The sequence below is a fragment of the Dermochelys coriacea genome, chromosome 1 (genome assembly GCF_009764565.3).
Source record: "Dermochelys coriacea isolate rDerCor1 chromosome 1, rDerCor1.pri.v4, whole genome shotgun sequence".
NCBI lineage: Eukaryota > Metazoa > Chordata > Testudines > Dermochelyidae > Dermochelys > Dermochelys coriacea.
In genome coordinates, this window is record NC_050068.2 from 38,112,792 (window position 1) to 38,133,394 (window position 20,603).

At 41.7% G+C, this 20,603-nt stretch overlaps 1 protein-coding gene across 1 annotated transcript in view; it reads right to left on the minus strand.

The window, feature by feature from the left end:
* ARHGAP20 (Rho GTPase activating protein 20) overlaps positions 1–20,603 on the minus strand; it is a 92,772-nt gene that overhangs the window by 57,459 nt on the left and 14,710 nt on the right. The window lies entirely within an intron of this gene.

The window sequence follows — 20,603 nt, forward strand, 5'->3', positions numbered from 1 at the left end:
CAAACACAGTTCTGCTGCCCTTGATTCTCACAAGGCTAACAAGCCTTTAGTACCCCTGCTCCTGTGATCCAACACCAGCCAAAAGTGATCATTTGGGCAGAGCAGTCCCATCATGCTGAGCGCCTAGCCAAGGTAAGTGTGCCCATGCAAAGAAGGTCAGCTCCTGAAGTCTTCATCCACTAGATGTCAAAGGAGAGCTCATTCAGACCCAGCTTACAGTAGCTTCCATACAATTAAGCTTGAGAGATTTGTCCTGTATTAAAAATTGAAAACCAACCACCCTTATTCTCGGAGTATTAGTATTTCTATTTCTTCCTGAACAGGATGTAACGTATTGAACACAGTTCTATTTTAAATATCACTCATATTTCATTCATTCACTCGACCAGTACTGGTTTTCTGGTTTTAATTCAACCAAATAGTGAAAAAAACTAATTGTACAAGTACTTAAAGTCTCATCTTTGCATTATGCCAAAATATTATTACACTGAATTATTGGCAAGAGTTATGAAGTAAAATTGTGTAAAGTATGTTTCTTTTGTACTCTCCCTGAAAGGCAGTGAAGGAACCAGAAATCCAATAGAATACTCACATAGCTGTTAGTGTGAAATATGTTATTTAAAAATATATCTCCATACCTTTTGCCATTGATGTCTGGCAGCTTAAATGAAAACAAACTTCACTGAAGTCATTTTTACACAGCTGAAATGACAACATTCTCTGTGCAACAGGAATGCACTATAGTGTGGTGCCTAGAGTCAGGAAAACACACGTGGCTTGGTTTACTTCCAGATTTTTTGTTGTTGTTTTTTTAAAAAGCTTTAACAAACAGCTGCAAGGTGTTTACTCTGCAAGTTTAACACAAAGAGCCAAATTCTCTGTTGGTGCAAGTTAGCATGGTACATTCCAATGGAGATCTGACAATTTACACCAGAAAAGAATTTAGCTCAAGTTATTTAAAGCACTAATGAACACCTGAGACTTCAAATAATTGCTATGTGGATGATCTGCAAACTTTGCTACAGAGTTTCAATACTGATCAACTCCAAAGTCAGCGGGCTTATGATGGAGGGAAAGTTTAAGCAAGGACATCGTTGCATGTAGAAGGCAATGATGTCTTTTTAGCCTTCAGAAAAATAGATCCTCTGTTTACAACTGCAATTTAAATTTTTATTCAGTGACATACCACCACCACCTTGAACGGCATTCCCATAGCAGTTACATCAGGGAGATGGCATTCCAGGCATTATTTAAACAGGCACAGATTTCTTTGTTCTTTCTACTCCCCTTGTCACAAAAAAAGTGATTTTTGCACAAAGTAAAAACAGAAAGGACCAAAAGAAAAAAATATATAGGGCTGGATCCTGGCCCCCATCATGACTTAGCCCATAATGTCCCATAGGAGATTTCCCTAGCATAGGAGACTCGTAGGTGCTATAGAACCAGCTACACCAATTCTACACCACCCCCATCCATCCATCCCATGACAGGGTAAAGGGATAACTGCACTTTGGTGATTGTAGCTACATGGAAGACCACTCAAGAGTCAGTGCAGCTAACACAGTTTACAGCAGCCCTAAAGGGCAGAATTCACATGCTCACCAAAACACCCTTTTCATACTACAAATCAGCCACCAAATGTTTACAAGGTGCAGTGGGATTGTTTGTGGTAATGATTAGCATATCCCACTGCCCACATCTACCAGGAAACAAGTGCCTGGTAAGGCAGGACTTGGACAGCTACATAAATTACTTTTATTTAAGTAGTAGAGAAAATATCCAGAATAGTTTTAGATTACTGCTAAGCTTCTTACCACAGACTAATCGCCTAGCAGGGTTACCAGATAATAAACCGGTGTATGCTAATGCTAGGCAGGCTGCTCAGCCCCTAGCAGAGTCCCATACCAATGAGCTCATTCCCTTTCAGCCGCTGAATATTCCATTCTCCAGCTGCTCTCCTAAATCTCTCTCCTCCCCAAGCTGCACCACATGGAAACAGTCTCCAGTTAGGCCACTGTATTTAAAAAAAAAAACAAAACAAAAAACAATCACTTGGTCCAAGTCCAAAGCAGTAAAAGACATACGAGTCTGGACAGGTAAAATTAAAGTCGATTTCAGCAGCTGTTAATTTTCAGACCTTTTGGCAGATTCCCCTTTTCAGGAGTCTTGAATGACTAAACTTACTGATTTATAAAGTATCAAAGTAATAAAATATAAAAAGCCTAAAACAGGATTGCTAAGAGATAAATCCCTACATTACATATTCTAATATTAATGCTGGTTCTGTTCACTCTTTTTACCTGTTTTCTTTAATTTCCTTCTCTCAGGATTAACAGGATTCTATATTATGTTCCCTTTTGTTACTATTTAACCCTTTCCTGCTTTAATTGGATACTTTATATGATCTTATAAAACCTAAATTTTTATAGGTTTTATAAGCCACCTTTAGGATACGTACCATCGTGTCAGTTAGTGAGGAGGAGCTAAAGCCATCATACACTTTGTCCTACCATAGGCTGTTAAGCTTTACCAGTCTGTCCAAATGGCCATTCAAACCTGACACTCTTTCCCCAGCCAATCTCTTAGTTCATTTTAAGTAGCTAGACTGGAACTCTTCTGGATTGTTTAAATTGTCAGCCCGTCGATGTGACAAAGCTCATTGATTCAGCACTTATCAGACTCATAAATCACTGCTGAAACTCCACTGAAGTCAGTGGCATTACAGTGCAGATGAACTTGACCCATTGTGTTTAGAAAGGACAGATTAATTCCCACTACCCTGTTTTCATGACGGTTCGTCTTTGGATATTGAGGGCTCCCAACCATGAGTCACCAGGCTCTATAAGGGCTACAGAGGAAGTACCCCCTCCCCGATCCCTTTCAAGAGGACACCCTCAGCAGGGTATCTGTTCTGGAGATAGTTGTTGGCCCACCCATTACCCGTCCCATTGTCTTTTAAACAGGCAAAGCAACAACAGTCTATGAAACAGCTGCTGGTCCAACCTTACTCCAGAATGCTTTGGGAAGCTCATTGGACTGAAAGAGCCTCGTACAGCTGGTGCAGGTGGCTCCTGCAGCAGGGCTCAATTCAGTGTGTTTGAAGCGACAGCAATGCCATATGGCTGCCTGCTGATGTCCTCAAGCTTGTTAGGATCAGTGGGAGCCTATTCCATGACCTCTTGATGTCCCTTCCTCTTTTGCATACCCCAGATACCCACAAAAAACACCTTGAATACTGCATGCTGTTCTGGTCACCCCATCACAAAAAAGATATTAGAATTGGAAAAGGTACAGAAAAGAGCAACAAAAATGATTAAGGATATGGAACAGCTTCTCTATGGGGAGAGATTAAAAAGACTGGGACTTTTCAGTTTAGAAAAGAGACTAAGGGGGGGGATATGATAGAGGCCTATAAAATCATGACTGGTGTGCAGAAAGTGAATAAGGAAGTATTATTTACTTCTTCTCATAACACAAGAACCAGAGATCACCCAATGAAATTAATAGGCAGCAGGTTTAAAAACAAACAAAAGGAAGTATTTCTTCACACAACGCATAGTCAGTCTGAGGAACTCATTTTCAGGGGATGTTGTGAAAGCCCCAAATATCAAGACTTGTCCTGATTTTTATAGGAAATCTGGTCACTCTAGTTGGGAGCCACAGCTGGGCAATACAGGTGAGAAAGGGGAAAGACACCCGAGGATGATGATGGAGAATTACACTGAGCTCCAGTATGTAGAGACCAGTTTCCTCTCCTATGCAGACTCAGTCAACTGGGGTCTCACATCACCCGGAGAGGCCAGAAGAGACCGTGTCCTGGTTGAGTGAGAGGGTGACAGAAGGTTAGTGCATGACAACGGCAAGAGGCTATCCGGTGGGTGAACTGACCCACACAGCAGAAGGTCAGCTATTGATCAGCATCTCCTCCCACCCATCTAGTAAGACATGACCCCATCCCCATCATCAGGAGATGAGAGTTTTTTTCTGCTTTCACTGAAGTCTGTTGCTACCAGTCAACCATCACTAAGTACCCAACAGCAGTGGGACTCTATGATGTAAATTCAGTATAGCTCCACTGAAAACTTAAACTGAGGATCTGGCCTCATCTCTTTAGCTAGTTTGAGAAACTATTGTGCATTTCAACATGATACCAGTCTGGCTGGAACTCTGAAACTAATGTCCCATTGAAGATTTGATTGCCACCTTGCTGAACTAAATCCCAGTGTTAATGGGAATGAACCTGTCTTTGGCTTGTTTCAAGTGCTTTAAGCCATATTCTGATGCTAGTCCCATGGGATATGAATGATCCCTTTGCAGTGAGGAGATTTGATACCTCTGGCTTTGCTAGCTATTGCATGTGTATGACCCAGATTCCTTTTGAGCTGCAGTAGACAAATTAGTTGAAACTGTGTCCATCTGTTGACTTCCTTACAATTCCTATATATGAAATTAGTCTTTTTTACAGGGCATCTAGACCTATTTCTTTGAAGATTCCTATCTGATGCTAATATAAGTAAGGGGAGAGAAGACATAAAAGGCCTAATTTTTCACAGCCTTGCACCTTTGTACAAACACACGTGTAAAGTGGGTGCAGATAATGTGTAAGGCAGTGGAGAATTAGGCCTCGTGTGCTCTGAGGGGCAGCATGATAAGAACTTTTTGAATGGCAACTATTTTTATATTGGTTGCCACTTTTGGTTTGCCAGATCTATGCCAATGTCTGGTTATTGACTCTGGTAAAAATGGGTATTTGACTTTATACATCACCCACCAAGCCAGATGTTCTCCTCTTGGAAAACACTGTTCACGGAACTCAGGAGAAAGCATGTGCAAGCCAGAGAGAACTCAGGAGAAAGCATGTGCAAGCCAGAGAAACTGTTGTCAGTCAAAAGGAATCCATGATAAAACAAGTTCCCAGGGGAGCTGGGACAAATCCAGAGTCTGACTACTTTCAGGGTACAATGCAAAACCCAACCTTTTGACAAAGATTTCTACCACAGCTTAATTAATAGGGCATCAGGAGAAGGCAGGGAATGGGGGAAAAGGCACCCAGGAATGTATATTCTAAGCAGTGTCGCAGTCAGAAACTGTGGTGGGATGGTTAGGCCTAGTGGTCAGGGATCAAGAGAAGGTCAAGAATCCAGAACAGGGTTGTAGTAAGAGCAAGGCTGAAGCAGGACTAGGAATACGGCTGGAGCAGAAGCAAGGCTGGAGCAGGCTAAGGCTTGTGGAGTCTGTTACCACTATCAGGCAGCAGAGAGTCCCAAGCCATGAAGTGACTTTGAGCAGACTTGGTTGCTGTTTCTCCTGTGAGGCTTCTATACCCTGTGATAAATAAAAGGCGGGGGTTGGGGGGAGAGCAGAAACTCCCTTTTATGGACCCAGCTAGCCAGTTAGCTATAAAATCCCGCTTAGTAGCTGTTCTCTACTTGCTTTACCTGTAAAGGGTTAAAAGTCTCACTGCTATGCATAGATAAAAGGAAGCGAGTGATCACCTGGCCAAAAGAGCCAATGGGAAAGCTAGAACTTTTTAAAATTGAAACAAGACTCCCCTTTTGTCTGTCTGTTGTTCCCAGGCAGAGGCAAAGACAGAGCAACTATGCTATAAGAAACTTGGGGCCAGATATGAAAAAATCATCGATATCATACCAAGAAACTACTCATTTGAAATCCCACATAAGTAAGTAGATCAGGAAATGTCTAGGAAGACGCAATTAGGTTTCTCTCTTTTTATTTCTTCACGGCTTGTGGACCTTATGGCTGTGCTAACCCCAAATGCTTTTGTTTTGCTTGTAACCTTTAAGCTGGACCTCAAGAATGTTATTCTTGATGCTTAATCCTTGAAAATGTTTTTTAAAATCTAGCAGTAGCCTGAGTTTCCAGATGTATTTTCTTTTTTTGTTTTTAATAAAATTTACCTTTTTTAAGAACAGGATTGGATTTGTGTGTCCTAAGAGGTTTGTGCACATGTTGTTTAATTAGCTGGTAGCAACAGCTGATTTCCTTTGTTTTTCTTTCTCAGCTCTTCCCCAGAGGAGGGGTAAAAGGGCTTAAAGGGTACCCCACAGGAAGGAATTCCCAAATGCGCCTTCCTGGGTCCTCAAAGAGATTTTGCACTTGGGTGGTGGCAGCATCTACCCATCCAAGGTCACAAAAAATCAGTAACCTTTGGCATTTAATATCTGGAGTGGCCAGTATTAATTTTTAGAATCCTTGTGGGCCCCCACCTTTTGCACTCAAAGTGCCAGAGTGGGGAATCAGCCTTGACATACCCATCCTGAGTGTCACCAGACCAGCTCCTGGCTTGTAGATTGGCTGAAGCCTAGCCCAGGAATGAGTCAATGCAGGCTCTAGTTCAGGGATGACTCACACCTTACCGTCCCCCTCCATTAGGGAGACAAAAAACAGAAAATATTCTTGAAGTCCACATGTAACCATACCATGCAGAGCTAGGAACCCGAGAAGCGTTCAGAGAGGAGACCATTTCAAAGAAAGATAAAAGTAGATTATTGTACTTGTTGCATAGTTCGAACTCATTAGAGGCAGCACCACTTTATGTTCCATCGGAATGTGACCCAGAGAGGTGATGCATCACCACATAAGTCCAGAATTCAACAAATATTTAATCCTGGCAATTTTCAGAGCTATGGACACTGATGACTGCATATCATTAGTTGCTTTCCCCTTATTTACCTAAGACAAAATGTCACAAGGAACTCTGTCAGTCCCTGATTTCTTCAGGTCTGTCACAGACCAACTGCTATGAATAAACACAGTCATTTGACTGAGACGTTATTAAAAAAAATCAGAGATATACAGGTGCTGAACAATTACTCATTTTGTCAAATGACCAGTCTCTTCTCCGAAGAACAATCTAAAAGCATGTGGGTACGGTACAATGAGAGTTTAGAACGTTCCTTTTACAGGATGTAACCACTCACCATCTTTGATTTAAAACAGTCAAAATTCTAAAGGAGAATTGGATTGAAGGACTTTTCAGCTTGGAAAAGAGATGATTAAGGGGAGATATGATAGAGGTCTGTAAAATCATGACTGGTGTGGAGAAAGTAAATAAGGAAGTGTTATTTATTCCTTCTCATAACACAAGAATTAGGGGTCCAAATGAAATTAATAGGCATCAGGTTTAAAACAAAAGGAAGTATTTCTTCACACAATGCACCATCAACCTGTGGAATTCTTTCCCAGAGGATGTTGTGAAAGTCAAGACTATAGCAGGATTCAAAAGAGAACTAGATAAATTAATGGAGGATAGGTATCCATCAATGGCTATTAGCCAGGATGGGCAGGGATGGTGCCCCTAGCCTCTGTTTGCCAGAATCTGGGAATGGGTGACAGGGGATGGATCGCTTGATAATTATCTGTTCTGTTCATTCCCTCTGAAGCAACTGGCCTTAGCCACTGTTGGAATACAGGATATTGGGCTAGATGGCAGAGGAGCCATGTTTATAAGTTACTACAGGGGTGTGTGCTCGACCCCCGCACTCTACCCCGGGCCCCGCTTCCACTCCATCTCCCTAGCCCCCACCCCGACTCATCCCGCCCCCATCCTTCCCCCCTCCACCTCTTCCTACCGCTGCTCCACCCCATTCCACCCTCTTTCCTCCCCCAGTGCCTCCTGCTTGCCGCTAAACAGCTGATCCATGGCTGGTGGGAGGCACTGGTGGGCGCTGATCTGCAGGGCTGTCAGTGCGTGCTGAGCATCCACTATTTTTTTCCCAGGGGTGCTCCAGCCCCAGAGCACCCACAGAGTCGGCAGCTATGCTAAATGGACCTTTGGTCTGACAGTATGGCCGTTCTTATGTTCTAAAGGGCCAGTGTTATCAATCAATCATAACAAAAGTAAATTGTAAAGTTAACTTTTATATCTGAACTTGAAACACTCTGAAAACTTGCTTCTGAGCTTCCCCCTTTTTTGCCTCTCTTCCTTTCCCTTTAATAAAAAAACCCCCAGCGTACTGCAAAGTCTAGAAGAAGCAGCACATTTTGATCTCCAGATGCAAACACATAACTATAAGCCAGTTTGTATGTAATAAATGAATAACTGATGCATTTTGTAACACAAACACATGCACAGGAGAACTCCAATCTGTTGAATTCAAATGCCATTGGAGGCCCAAGAGTTCACTTTGTTCCTTATTAACAGTTTTAATAATATTTTTTCCCCTAACAAGTACTGCAGAAAAACAACACCGGGGTCCAAGTGCACAGTTTAAGAAAACCATACACTCCAGCATCATAATTAATCTAGATGAAACATGAATTGAAAGTGCCCTAAATGTCACAATTTGTTCTCTATCATTACTTTAGGTTATTTTAAATGTGTGACATTGTATTAAGATGAGAAGTATGCCGATACACTATAGAACTGCCTTTAAAAAACACAAAACATTTATTCATATTTGTCTGTATTTCACATAAAAGCATAGCATGCTAATGGGAGCTAATCAAAAATAGTTTTTGTCCAATGGGAAATTTGGATATTTTGAAATTTGTTTACATCCTGAATCCGGACAATTTCATGAAATTTCATGAACAAAAACAAAAAACTAGAAAAAGTTTCTAATTGGAAGTTCCCAGTTTGAACATTCCTGAATTCAAAAGGTTTCAGTTTGTCAACCCACAGTCTCTGTGGCTGAGCTGCTGTGTTGCATCATGGGAGTCAGCTAGAGGGAAAGGCTATGGGTGTATCATGGGAGATATACAATGGGGGCACAATGGACCGGGAACTAGAACTCCCATGGGGCTCCATGGCAGCTCAGGGGCACACCGAGATTAATGTTGACCTGGCCTGAAATGTTTCATTTTGATCTTCCTAATGGCAAATTCTTCCAAAATAGATATTTTCCCACAGAAAAATTGTATAAACCTCATTTCCAAGGGGAATAGGGTTAGTTCAAAAATTTTCCAATCAACCCTAATACTAATATTATTTTGAGGTACTATGGAAGTGTCTTAATCACAAAACTTTATATGTAAAGCGGTAATGTGATCATTTAGAGCTCATCTGAGAGAAGAATGACACTTTATATAAGTGGCTACATATATTTTGTCATTCACTTTCTGCATATTTGCATTAAAGCTTAAGCAGTACATTGCTTACCACAAACTTAAGCAAAGTCTCTATTTAGCAAGGCACTAAGCAAGTGCCTACTGTAAATTGGCAAGTTGCCCCACTAAAGTCAATAGGACTATTCACATGCTAAAAGTTAGGAACATGCTTAAGTACACTTCTGAATCAGAGCTTATCTAGGGCCCTGATTCAGTGGTATGTCCCATAACAGGTCCTTTTCTTTTTGCAAGCTTGAATCATTTCCCACTGAAGCAATGGAAAGGTACCCATTGACTTTAGTAAGAGTTGGATCAGGTCTTTAATCCAGTACTGCAAACTCCAAGAGTTCATGAATCATGGGGCAGAGGGAAGGATTTTAAAACCAAGTTTTAAATGGTGGGGTTTTTTGTGTGCCTTGTGGTTTGAGTCTTTAGGGTTCAGTTTTTCAAGTTTTTTCCATAACTATAAAGACTAGAAACTTTTGCAGGGTGTTCTGTTTTGTTTTTTAAATGAAAGCGGAGATTCTCATTATCACATGACTCCAGGATCTAGGGCTCTAAGAAAGAAAGAATATTATGAAATATGTGATATAAATCACAAGAGTTGGCAGCAGTTAATCCTTTGGTTTGGGAATTTTTGTTTACATTTTTCCCTCCCCTTCTCATTGTTCTGCAAAATGTCCCTTCTTTCCCATGTTGTTCAATACATATGATGTCTCTTGGACAAATCACTCTAAACCCAGGAATGCAGAATCATAGGTCTGCAGTTGTGTTTTTCCTGTCCCGTGAATCCCGCAAATTCCATTTCTGCCTTGGAGGAATGCTTGGACAATACTGCCAGCTATATCACCTTTAACCCTGAGGAGACAGAATCTGTTGTTGGAGAGGGATGATCCATATGAGGGGGTTTGCTCCTCTTCTGTGTCTCTCTTCCTGATGGGAAAAATTCAGGAGGTGAAGAATCTTGGGGTCACTTTTGACCATGCCCTTTCCATGTCCAGACAGGCAGTGAAAGAGACGTTTCTTCAGTTTTGCGTCACACCCTTATTTATCTTGTGACAGCCACCGTTGCCCTGATGACCCAAGAGGTTAAATTAGTGTAATTCTCTCAGACTGGCTCTCTGCAGGGCTTCTCCACCACTTGCAGCTCAGAATACAGACACACATTTGCTCACTGGTTTCAGCAAACATAATGAACTAACACCCATCAATTATTCACACCAGCTGCTTGTAAAGAGACAGACTGACTTTAACCTGCCACTGCTGTTTCAAAAGCCCTTATCCTGTAGGCCTCAGGTACAGCAGAAATCTCCTCCCTGAGCCCACTTCTAAATGGTTATCTCTGCATTTCAGGGATCATACCTTCGCTTGTGATGGGCTCTGGAATGTGGAATTTGTTTACTCAACATCCATCTCTGACAATTCTTCCTTGCTTAAAGGCCTTAAATCTTTTCAGTTTCCCATAAAGGTATTTCTTAGTGTGATCTCACCTAGCCCCAAGATTACCTTTCTTGCTCATCTTCATTTTTGCCCTCTTTTCCTGTAACAGTATCCCTAAATTTGGTGTGTTAACAATATTGTGTACTGTTTCAGTTTTGCACAGATTTCCTCCCCCACCACACGGCAGGGGCTGCTTTACAAATATAATGATTGAGATTTGATTACATCAGTAACACACACACACACACACACACACACACACACACACACACACACACTTTGTGCATACCTAAACTTCCACTGCAACAGGGATTGCAGTTTGACTGATTATTATTTATTATTGGTATCCCCGTAGCACCAGGGTCCCACTCTGCTAAGCGCTGTACAAACGAAGAACAAAAAGAAAAGGAGTACTTGTGGCACCTTAGAGACTAACAAATTTATTTGAGCATAAGCTTTCGTGAGCTATCAGATGAAAGCTCACGAAAGCTTATGCTTAAATAAATTTGTTAGTCTCTAAGGTGCCACAAGTACTCCTTTTCTTTTTGCGGATACAGACTAACATGGCTGCTACTCTGAAAAAAAAAGAGCAAAAAGACTATCCCTTCCCATTACAATATTCTTCTTCACAGCCTGTCATAAGCAGTTGGGTAGCAATGCTGCTGTAGTAAATAGCTGCCACATTCCAGAGTTGGCTATGTCTCAGCACTAAGTGAAGCAATTCCTGTACATGAATGTGATTGAAAAATATTTTGGGATGAAACGCAGTACGGGCCTGCATTACTGCAGTCAAATGGGAGCAGAATCTAACATTAATATTAATGTGAGGTGTTAATCACCACCAAACATGCACAGGCTGTATTTTATCTAAAAAGAAAATGAAAATACAGCACACGGTTGCAAACTGAAATAAAAGTTTAACACGTTAATTAACAACATCAGCCTTTATTCCCCTCCACTTCACATCCTCATTTTGATAAAACACTGAATACTGATCTTCCCAGGGAAGAGGGAATAGAGAAGGCTTTCCGGCAATTTACATTTATTAAATCTCTATTTTTGTCTTCCTCTAGTCACACAGATTGGCTCATCCACTATCTTCTGATTAATACTTTAGGAACAGACTGTCCAAGACTTTGGGAACACAATGTATTTGCCTAGAGCCAAGTGGCATGTATTACTAGATAACACATACGATCTTGGTTATCTAGGAATACTTAGCATTTGGCCAGGACCCTTCAAAGATAACGTGTCAGAATCATTTATTGTGATTTAGGAAAAAGGAGCAGTGTTTCCACAAAACATGAAACTGATTCTATTTAATGGAAGGAGGAAAAAAAAAAACCCTAGGAAATTCCTTAAATCTATCTTTTTTCCCCATGCAGCTTCAAATATAAAACCTAAAAATCCAAATGAGGATTATTTTCTAATCTATTTCTTTCTGAGGTCCACTGAGAAGCCTTCTAAAAATATTTTAAACATTTAACACAATCTTTGCTCCTAGTCTATCAAAATACACTGAATAGCACAGAGTAGTTTCATTTCTAACAATTTCACTTGAACATGCAGGAGTCTATTTGCAAATTGTCAAGTAGATCCAGAAAACTGTTTCTAAACTCTCCTGAAATTATATCAGTGTGTTACAGCTTGCAAGAGTTCTGCCTTCTTCTCTTGGGAGAAGGAGTCAGTTTCATTTAGAAGCATAATAATTAGGGGGGTGTTTTTCAAAAAGCACTCAAGTGTTTCCTAACTCTGCACCTGTTGAAATCAATGGGCATTTCACAATTGACCCTCAATGCTCTGCTGAAACTGATAATTAGAAAAAGGAAATAGATGATGTCAATACTGACCCAGGATGCCAGCCTCCGTTGTTATATTTTCAAACCAGCACCTTCATGCTTTCTCCCATCCTGTCCCTCACTCTTGAAAGGAGCCCCCTAAAATATCTGCAAAGCTACCTCATTATTCTCCTTCAGATCCCTCCTTCAACTCTCCTCTGCTGTGATGGTTAAAAAAAAATCTTGATAATCGGTAGGCTGCTGGAGCACCGAGACCGCTGCCTGTCATGCTGACCAATATTGTCTCATTGTGTCCTTGTAATCCCGTCAGTATCCATCTGCTGGATCTTGTCTTATACTCAGATTGTGAGCTCTTCTAGGGTGGGGATGGTCTTTGGTTCCGTGTTTGTACAGCACCTAGCACAATGGGCTTCTGCTCCATGATCTAGATGCTACGTTAATACAAACTATATATAATAATGATACAGACTTAAGTTCCAGCCTACCACGTGCTCAAAGTGGGAGCAGGTGTCACTTCACAAGAGCTCACTGAAGGCTCAGAAACCTGATAGCTATACTAACATCTAATGGCTCTTATACCTCCAAACAATATTCCTGTCTGAAAAAATAAGTTGGCTTGAGACTTGTCACCGGGCTCAACGGGTAGTGATCAATGGCTCCATGTCTAGTTGGCAGCCAGTATCAAGTGAAGTGCCCCAAGGGTCAGTTCTGGGGCCAGTTTTGTTCAGTATCTTCATTAATGATCTGGAGCAGGGGTTGGCAACTTTTCAGTAGTGTGCCAAGTCTTCATTTATTCACTTTAATTTAAGGTTTCGCATGCCAGTAATACATTTTAAGGTTTTTAGAAGGTCTCTCTCTATAATATATAACTAAACTGTTGTTGTATGTAAAGTAAATAAGGTTTTCTAAATGTTTAAGAAGCTTCATTTAAAAATTAAATTAAAATGCAGATCTTATCAGTTTAGTGTGATCCCTGCCCTTGCTTTTCCTTGCTGAGTTTTCCAATGTCTGGCACATATTTGGATATTTTAAGCTGCACACAGGCTTCTGAGTGATCAATTGTTCACCGGCTTCGAGAGGGACAGAGGACAGATTTCGTGTGTGAAAATACCTGTTCACACAGGTATGCGGATCCAAATGCTGAAAGCACTGCAAATGCAATGTTCTTCAAACAGTTAAATTTCACTGGCAGGGACATCCAGCAGGTCAGAATAGAGGCCCCATGATCTCACTCGGTAGCTTTAAGTGCACTCCGCAGATCTCCAAACTTTGATGCCCACAATTCTTTGTTTTTTTTTTTTTTTTTTTTTTTTTTTTTTACTGAATGAGCTGCATTTTGAACTCTTCAACACCCATGCACTGAAATACAGACAAATCCAAGTCGTTTTCGTTGAACTTTTCAGGTTTAATTAGAAAAGAAAGCATTGGGCCAAATTGCTGGAAATCTTGAAATCTGTCAGAAAATTCTGATTCCAGTTCTTGCATGTAAATTCCAATCTTGTCGATACTAACAGTGCAATGTGTCGATAGCTCTTTTATGCGTTGGAAGTAGCAGAAAGTCAAAGTTCGAATATCCCAAGAAAAAACTGCAAGTTTTACAACTAAGGGCCTTCCAGGTTTCATAAAGATCCAGAACCCTTTGCCCTGCACCCTGGAGACGGAGGTTGAGTTCGTTTAGGTGAGCAGTGATGTCAGTTAGAAACATGATCTTACACAGCCATTTGTCATCATCCAGTTTGGGGTAGTTTTATCCTTTTTCTGACAAAAAGGCATTGACTGCATCAAAACTGTTTACAAAGCACGCCAAAACCTTGTCATGACTTAGCCACAAAATGTTGCTGTGAAGTGAAACGATCGGACATCTAACTTTGCTTTCTTAGGAGCTGACATTTTGTCAAATGTACCCTTCAACTTACAGTGGAAAAAAAATCGCGACAGATGGCACACACAACATCAAATGCAATGTGCTGTTCCATGTGACGCGATAGTGATGTAAGCAGCAAATCAGGACTTAAAAATATCCCAGTAAGTGACACAAACAATTTTAAGGTGGGGGTGCTGAGCTGCACCCCGTCTTGCCCCTGTCTGCACCCCTCACTGCCCCAGGCTGGGGCCAGTGGGCCACAGCTAGGGGAGACTTCAGAGCCCCGGGCCAGCGGTCAGGACCCCAGGATGGCAGCAAAGCACTCGGGACCGGTGGCCGGGACTGGCAGTGAACTGAGCGGGGGCCGGCGGATGGGACCCTGGGTGGCAGGGGGACAGCGATAGGACACCAGGCTGGCAAGAGAGCCCCCGGGACCAGTGACCAGGACCAGGACCGGGCAGTGTGAATGCCACTCAAAATCATCTTGCATGCCGCCTTTGGCATGTGTGCCATAGGCTGCTGACCCCTGATCTGGAGGATGGTGTAGATTGCACCCTCAGCAAGTTTGCAGATGACACTAAACTGGGAGGAATGGTAGATATGCTGGAGAGTAGGAATAGGATACAGAGGGACCTAGATAAATTAGAGGATTGGGCCAAAAGAAATAAGGACAAGTGCAAAGTCCTGCACTTAGGACGGAAGAATCTCATGCACTGCTACAGACTAGGGACCGAGTGGCTAGGCAGCAGTTCTGCAGAAAAGGACCTAGGGGTTACAGTGGACGAGAAGCTGGATATGAGTCAATAGTGTGTCCTTGCTGCCAAGAAGGCTAACGGCATTTTGGGCTGTATAAGTAGGAACATTGCCACCAGATCGAGGTATGTGATCATTCCCCTCTATTTAGCATTGGTGAGGCCTCATCTGGAGTACTGTGTCCAGTTTTGGGCCCCACACTACAAGAAGGATGTAGAAAAATTGGAAAGAGTCCAGCAGAGGGCAACAAAAATAAAAAGGGGGATGGAGCACATGACTTATGAGGCTGAGGGAACTGGGATTAGTCAGTCTGCAGAAGAGAAGAATGGGGGGGGGATTTGATAGCTGCTTTCAACTACCTGAAAGGGGGTTCCAAAGAGGATGGATCTAGACTATTCTCAGTGGTACCAGATGACAGAACAAGGAGTAATCATCTCAAGTTGCAGTGGGGGAGGTTTAGGTTGGATATTAGGAAAAACTTTTTCACTAGGAGGGTGGTGAAGCACTGGAATGGGTTACCTAGGGAGGTGATGAAATCTCCTTCCTTAGAGGTTTTTAAGGTCAGGCTTGACAAAGCCCTGGCTGGGATGATTTAGTTGGGGATTGGTCCTGCTTTGAGCAGGGGGTTGGACTAGAAGACCTCCGGAGGTCCCTTCCAACCCTCATATTCTATGATTCTAAGATTCAAAAGAGTTTTGAGATTCATAGATTTCAAGGCCAAAAGGGATCACAATGACAATCTAGTATAACCTCACAGATAACACAGACCATCAGATTTCACCCAGTAATTCCCTTTTCAAACCCATAAATTCTGGTGGATCTCTAGAACATGTCATTCAGAAAGTCATGCAATTTTCATTGAACCACAATGATACCTAGTAGTAAACAAGATTATTTCAGCTGCACACCATTCTCAGGGCCAAACATAATTGACCTGAATTTGGTTTATGTCAATACTGCACTTCTTCATGTTGGCTTTGAGGGTGTCTTTAAAGCACCTTTTGTCTGCCCCTTGTCCGTTGGCCTGCTTTGGAAGTCAATTGTTTGGCATTCGAAGAACATGATCAGCCCAATGAGTTGGTGGTATATGATCATAGTTTCAATGCTGGAGGTTTTGACTTGGGACAGAACGCTGATGTTGGTGCATTGGTCATCCCACTTGATTCAGATGATCTTGCGGAGGCACTGTTGATGGCATTGTTCAAGAATATTGAAGTGTCTACTGTACGTGACCCAGGTTTCAGCACCATACAAGAATGCAGGGATAACAATGGGCTGGTACATGAAAAGCTTGGTTTGATTCTTGATGTCACAATCTTTGAAGAAATTTTCTCAAGCGTGTGAAAACTGCACTGGCACATTGGCAACAGTGTTGAATTTCCTCATTGGTGTCAGCGTTCTATGACAGATGGCTGCTGAGGTAAAGGAAGTGATCAATGTTCTCCAGAGTTTCTCTATTGATCAGAATCCCAGTGATTCGGAGGCTGTTGCTGGAGTACTTCAGTTTTCTGATGTTGAGTGTGAGGTTGAGTTGGTTGTAGGCCTCAGAGAAAATATGTCGACTATTTTTTTTTTGAAGATCTTCTTCCAAGTGGGCACACAGGGAACAGTTGTCTGCATATTGGAGTTCAATGACTGTTTTAGTGATAATCTTGGTCTTGGATCAGAGGCGACTGAGGTTGAAGAGCTTGCTGTCTTTTGTTTTGAATGTCAAGTCCAGAGGGGAGCTTGTCAACAATGAGAAGGAAGATGACAGCAAGGAAAATGGAAAAAAAGGGCTGAAGCACGACGCAGCCTTGCTTGACTCCTGTCTTGACTAGGAAGGGGTCCATTTTGGAGCCGTTGCTGACCACCATCACAGACCTGTCATGGAGGAGTCAGAGGACAACAACAATTTTTGGTGGGCATCCAAATTTAAGGAGGAGAACTCGCCATAGATTCTCAAATTGATAAGAGTCTAATGTTTTTGTGAGGTCAATGAAGATCATGTACAGAGGTTGATGTTGTTTGCAGCATTTTTCTTGAAGTTGGTGGGTGGTGAAGATCATGTCGGTGGTACCTTAAGATAGTCTGAATCTGCATTGCAATTCTGGGATGACTTCCTTGGTAAGAGGAGGCAGCCAGTTGAGGAGAATTCTGGCAAGAATCTTTCTGGAAGTGGACAACGAGGCAATTCCTCAATAGTTTCCACAATCTGATCTGTCTTCTTTCTTGCAGATGCTCACGATCATGGCATCCCTAAGATTGTCTGGGATTTCTTCTGAATTCCGTATCTTGAACATTAGGGCATGAAGCTGGTGATACAGTTCTTCTTCTCCTTCTTTGAAGATTTTGGTGGGGATTCCATCAGGTTCAGATGCCTTATTGTTCTTCATCTGCTTGATGGCTTCCTTTACCTCAATGAGTCTTGGTGGGGTTCTAAGATCATCCTTGACTTAACCCCTCAACATCCCATCAAAGATGCTTTTTTCAACATTGGAGTCGTGATTCAGGAGGTCTTCAAAGTATTCTTTCCATCATTCATTGATCAATTCATTGTCCCTGAGGAGGTTGGATCCGTCCCTGGATCTAAGGGGGGTTAGCTCTTGGGTGCTGGGTCCATAGAGGGCTTTAGTGGCGCTGAAGAATCTGTACACATCATGGGTGTTCATGAGTTGTTGGGATCTCCTTTGCTTTGTTCTCCCACCACTTGTTCTTCATTTTATGTGTTTTCCTTTGAACCTCAGCTTTGAGTTGACGGTGGACATATGGCTTCTGCTTGGAATTGATGTCATTCTGCCAAGCACAAAAAGTTGTGTGCTTACAGTTGATCAGATCTTGGATTTTCTGATCCTTCTCATCAAACCAATGTTGGTGTTTCCTGGCTGAGAAGCCCAGCGTTCTCTCACATGCAGCATACACAGCTGATTTGAGTGTTTTCCAATGATCTTCGGGGCTCTACATCTCAGTTTTGATATTCATCAGTTTCTCAGGGAGGCACTGCCAGAAAAGGTCACATTTAGTTGGATCCTTGAGACTCTCAACACTGATCTTCCATCTGGTTGATTTCTTCCACATTTGTTGTTTTGATGCAAGTTTGATAGAAGTAATGGAGCAGATGCAGTGATGGTCCAACCAACAATTTTTGGCACCTGTCATCACTTTGGTGATGTAAACGTTTTCACAATCACAGACAATGCCATAGTTGATCAGATACCAATACTTAGACCCCGGGTGTTCTCATGATGTCTTGTACTTGTTCTTTTGGTGGAACCTAGTGTTCGTGATAATTAGGTTGTGTTCTGTGCATTTTGTCAGAAGAAGAATTCCATTAGAATTGGTCTCACCCACTCCTTCCTTTCCGATCATGCCATTCCAGAGCTCTGAGTCACATCCAACTCTTGCATTAAAATCTTCAAGGGAGTAGCAGTGTGTCCTCTTTGGGGATGACGGAGAAAATTTGGTCAAGGTTGGTGTAGAATCCTTCTTTGGTTTCCTCATCAGCATCAAGGGTTGGAGTATATACACTGATGAGTGTTGCATGCTGGTTCTTGGCAAGTTTAAGGCAGAGGGTCATGAGTCATTCATTGATGCTAAGTGATAATTCCGAGAGTTGGTTGACTATTTTGTTTTTGATGGCAAAACCAACACCCTGGATTCGTCCCTTTCCGGAACAAAGCATAACTACCATGTTGTTCCTTGAGCTGCCCTTCTACATGTCAGGTCTCACTCAGTGCATCATTGTTGAGGTCATGTCTCCCGAATTCTCTGGCCACGATTCCTGCTCCTCACTCTGTTTGGTTATTTTTCGGTGTTCATCTGGAAGCTTACTTTTCCACTTTGGGTGAACCTGCCAGGATTGCAAGACTCCCAACAGCACTGCTCTCAGGATCCTGGGAACACTCAAGCCGCTCCATATTAAGGTCACGATACACTGGGGCAGTCTTTTCATTATATTTCTAGTGTAAAACCTGCTCATAGTACTTCAAATGCAGCCATCTAATTACCTGAAACAGTGCTAGCATGATCATCCAGTGTTACTTTGTGAAGACAGACAGACTGGGTTGTATGGAGGAGAAGAAAACCAAAAATAGGAGCGAAAGAACATTCCGAATATTTTCATCCTTTAGAAACAATAGGCCATATTCTACTGTTATTCTGGTGTAAATCCGGAGTAATTCCATTGATATTAATGGGATTACACCAGTGTAAATCTAGAGTAACAGCCACACAGCCCTAGATCACAGCACTATAGAAACCATCTTATAAAACATTCAGACTCTTCTATACTCCAAATTTCTGCCAATTGCCATGATAAGTAATTCACTGAATGCTAAAACAGCTACCTCCAGACATCAGAATGGTTTCTTTAAGGGAAAAAAAGATACTGTGAATAATCTTTACATTGCCTGAAGGCAAGTTTGCCCTGTACTTGCATTTTTATTAAGTTGTGCTGTATGTAGTCTGAGGACACCAGAGATATATAAACTGCTATTGAAATATGAACTGACTCATGTTTCGAAGTATTTCCTGCCCTTATAAAAATCTTTGCACTTGCTCATTAATTTCAACAAATATTGACGCGAACAAGCTGTTGAGGTGAGACTATTAATATAAAATATCTCAGATGTATGCTAACTTTGCATGGGATATTATCTACAAGTGATTAATCAACCATTAACAAATCAGAGTATTGGAATACTGGCATTGGGGATCTCTGCCAGAAGGAGAATAATGGATTTTGCTTACAACAAAAGGGAACTAAGTGCTAAAATAGCTGAGAGAGAAAATATTTGGAGATTAGAAAACAGTCGTTTTGTTGTTCTTTAGCTCTCTTTTAAAATGAGAGAACACTTCACAAGAGTTAAACATTTACACAACAAGCAGAGCAGAAAGTTCAAACTCATCCTGTTTATTGATGAAGAGGAATGCATTTTGTGCAACAGAAGAGGAAAGCTGTAATATAGAAATTACAATCCTAGTGAAAAATGAAAATACCGGACGATCCAAAGGGCTACCTTGTATTCCTTTCTAAGGGCACAAGCCTGCTTCTATTATAGTGAAGGAAAGTTCTGTCACTGAACTCAACAGAGCAGGTCCTAAAATTTTAGGACTCTCTGTTGGTAGAAATGGCTCCTAATGATGACTCTTGGGGGGGATCATTATAAATGAGACACATACTATTGGAAAAGTCCATTATCTGAGGACAGTGGGATATAACACTTAGTTCTTTTATATAGTTCTCTACATATTGAAAGCACCAGACATTAATTAAGCTGAGCCCTTGCTTATCCCTTCCAAGGAGATGATACTGAGCTACTGCAGATACAGCTGGCTCTAGACATGGGACCATTAAAGGGATGGACAGATGTTGAGCTAGATGCCAACAAGCTGAGGAAAACTCTGAAGACTAAGTATTGTGGGAGCTTTCAGAGTAGCAGCCGTGTTAGTCTGTATTCGCCAAAAGAAAAGGAGTACTTGTGGCACCTTAGAGACTAACAAATTTATTTGAGCATAAGCTTTCGTGAGCTACAGCTCTGTAGCTCACGAAAGCTTATGCTCAAATAAATTTGTTAGTCTCTAAGGTGCCACAAGTACTCCTTTTCTTATTGTGGGAGCCTGTCTATGTGTCTAATCACACCCTCAAGCTGTCACCACTCACAGTATTTAGGAAGATGCACACCCCTCTTTGCTTTGAG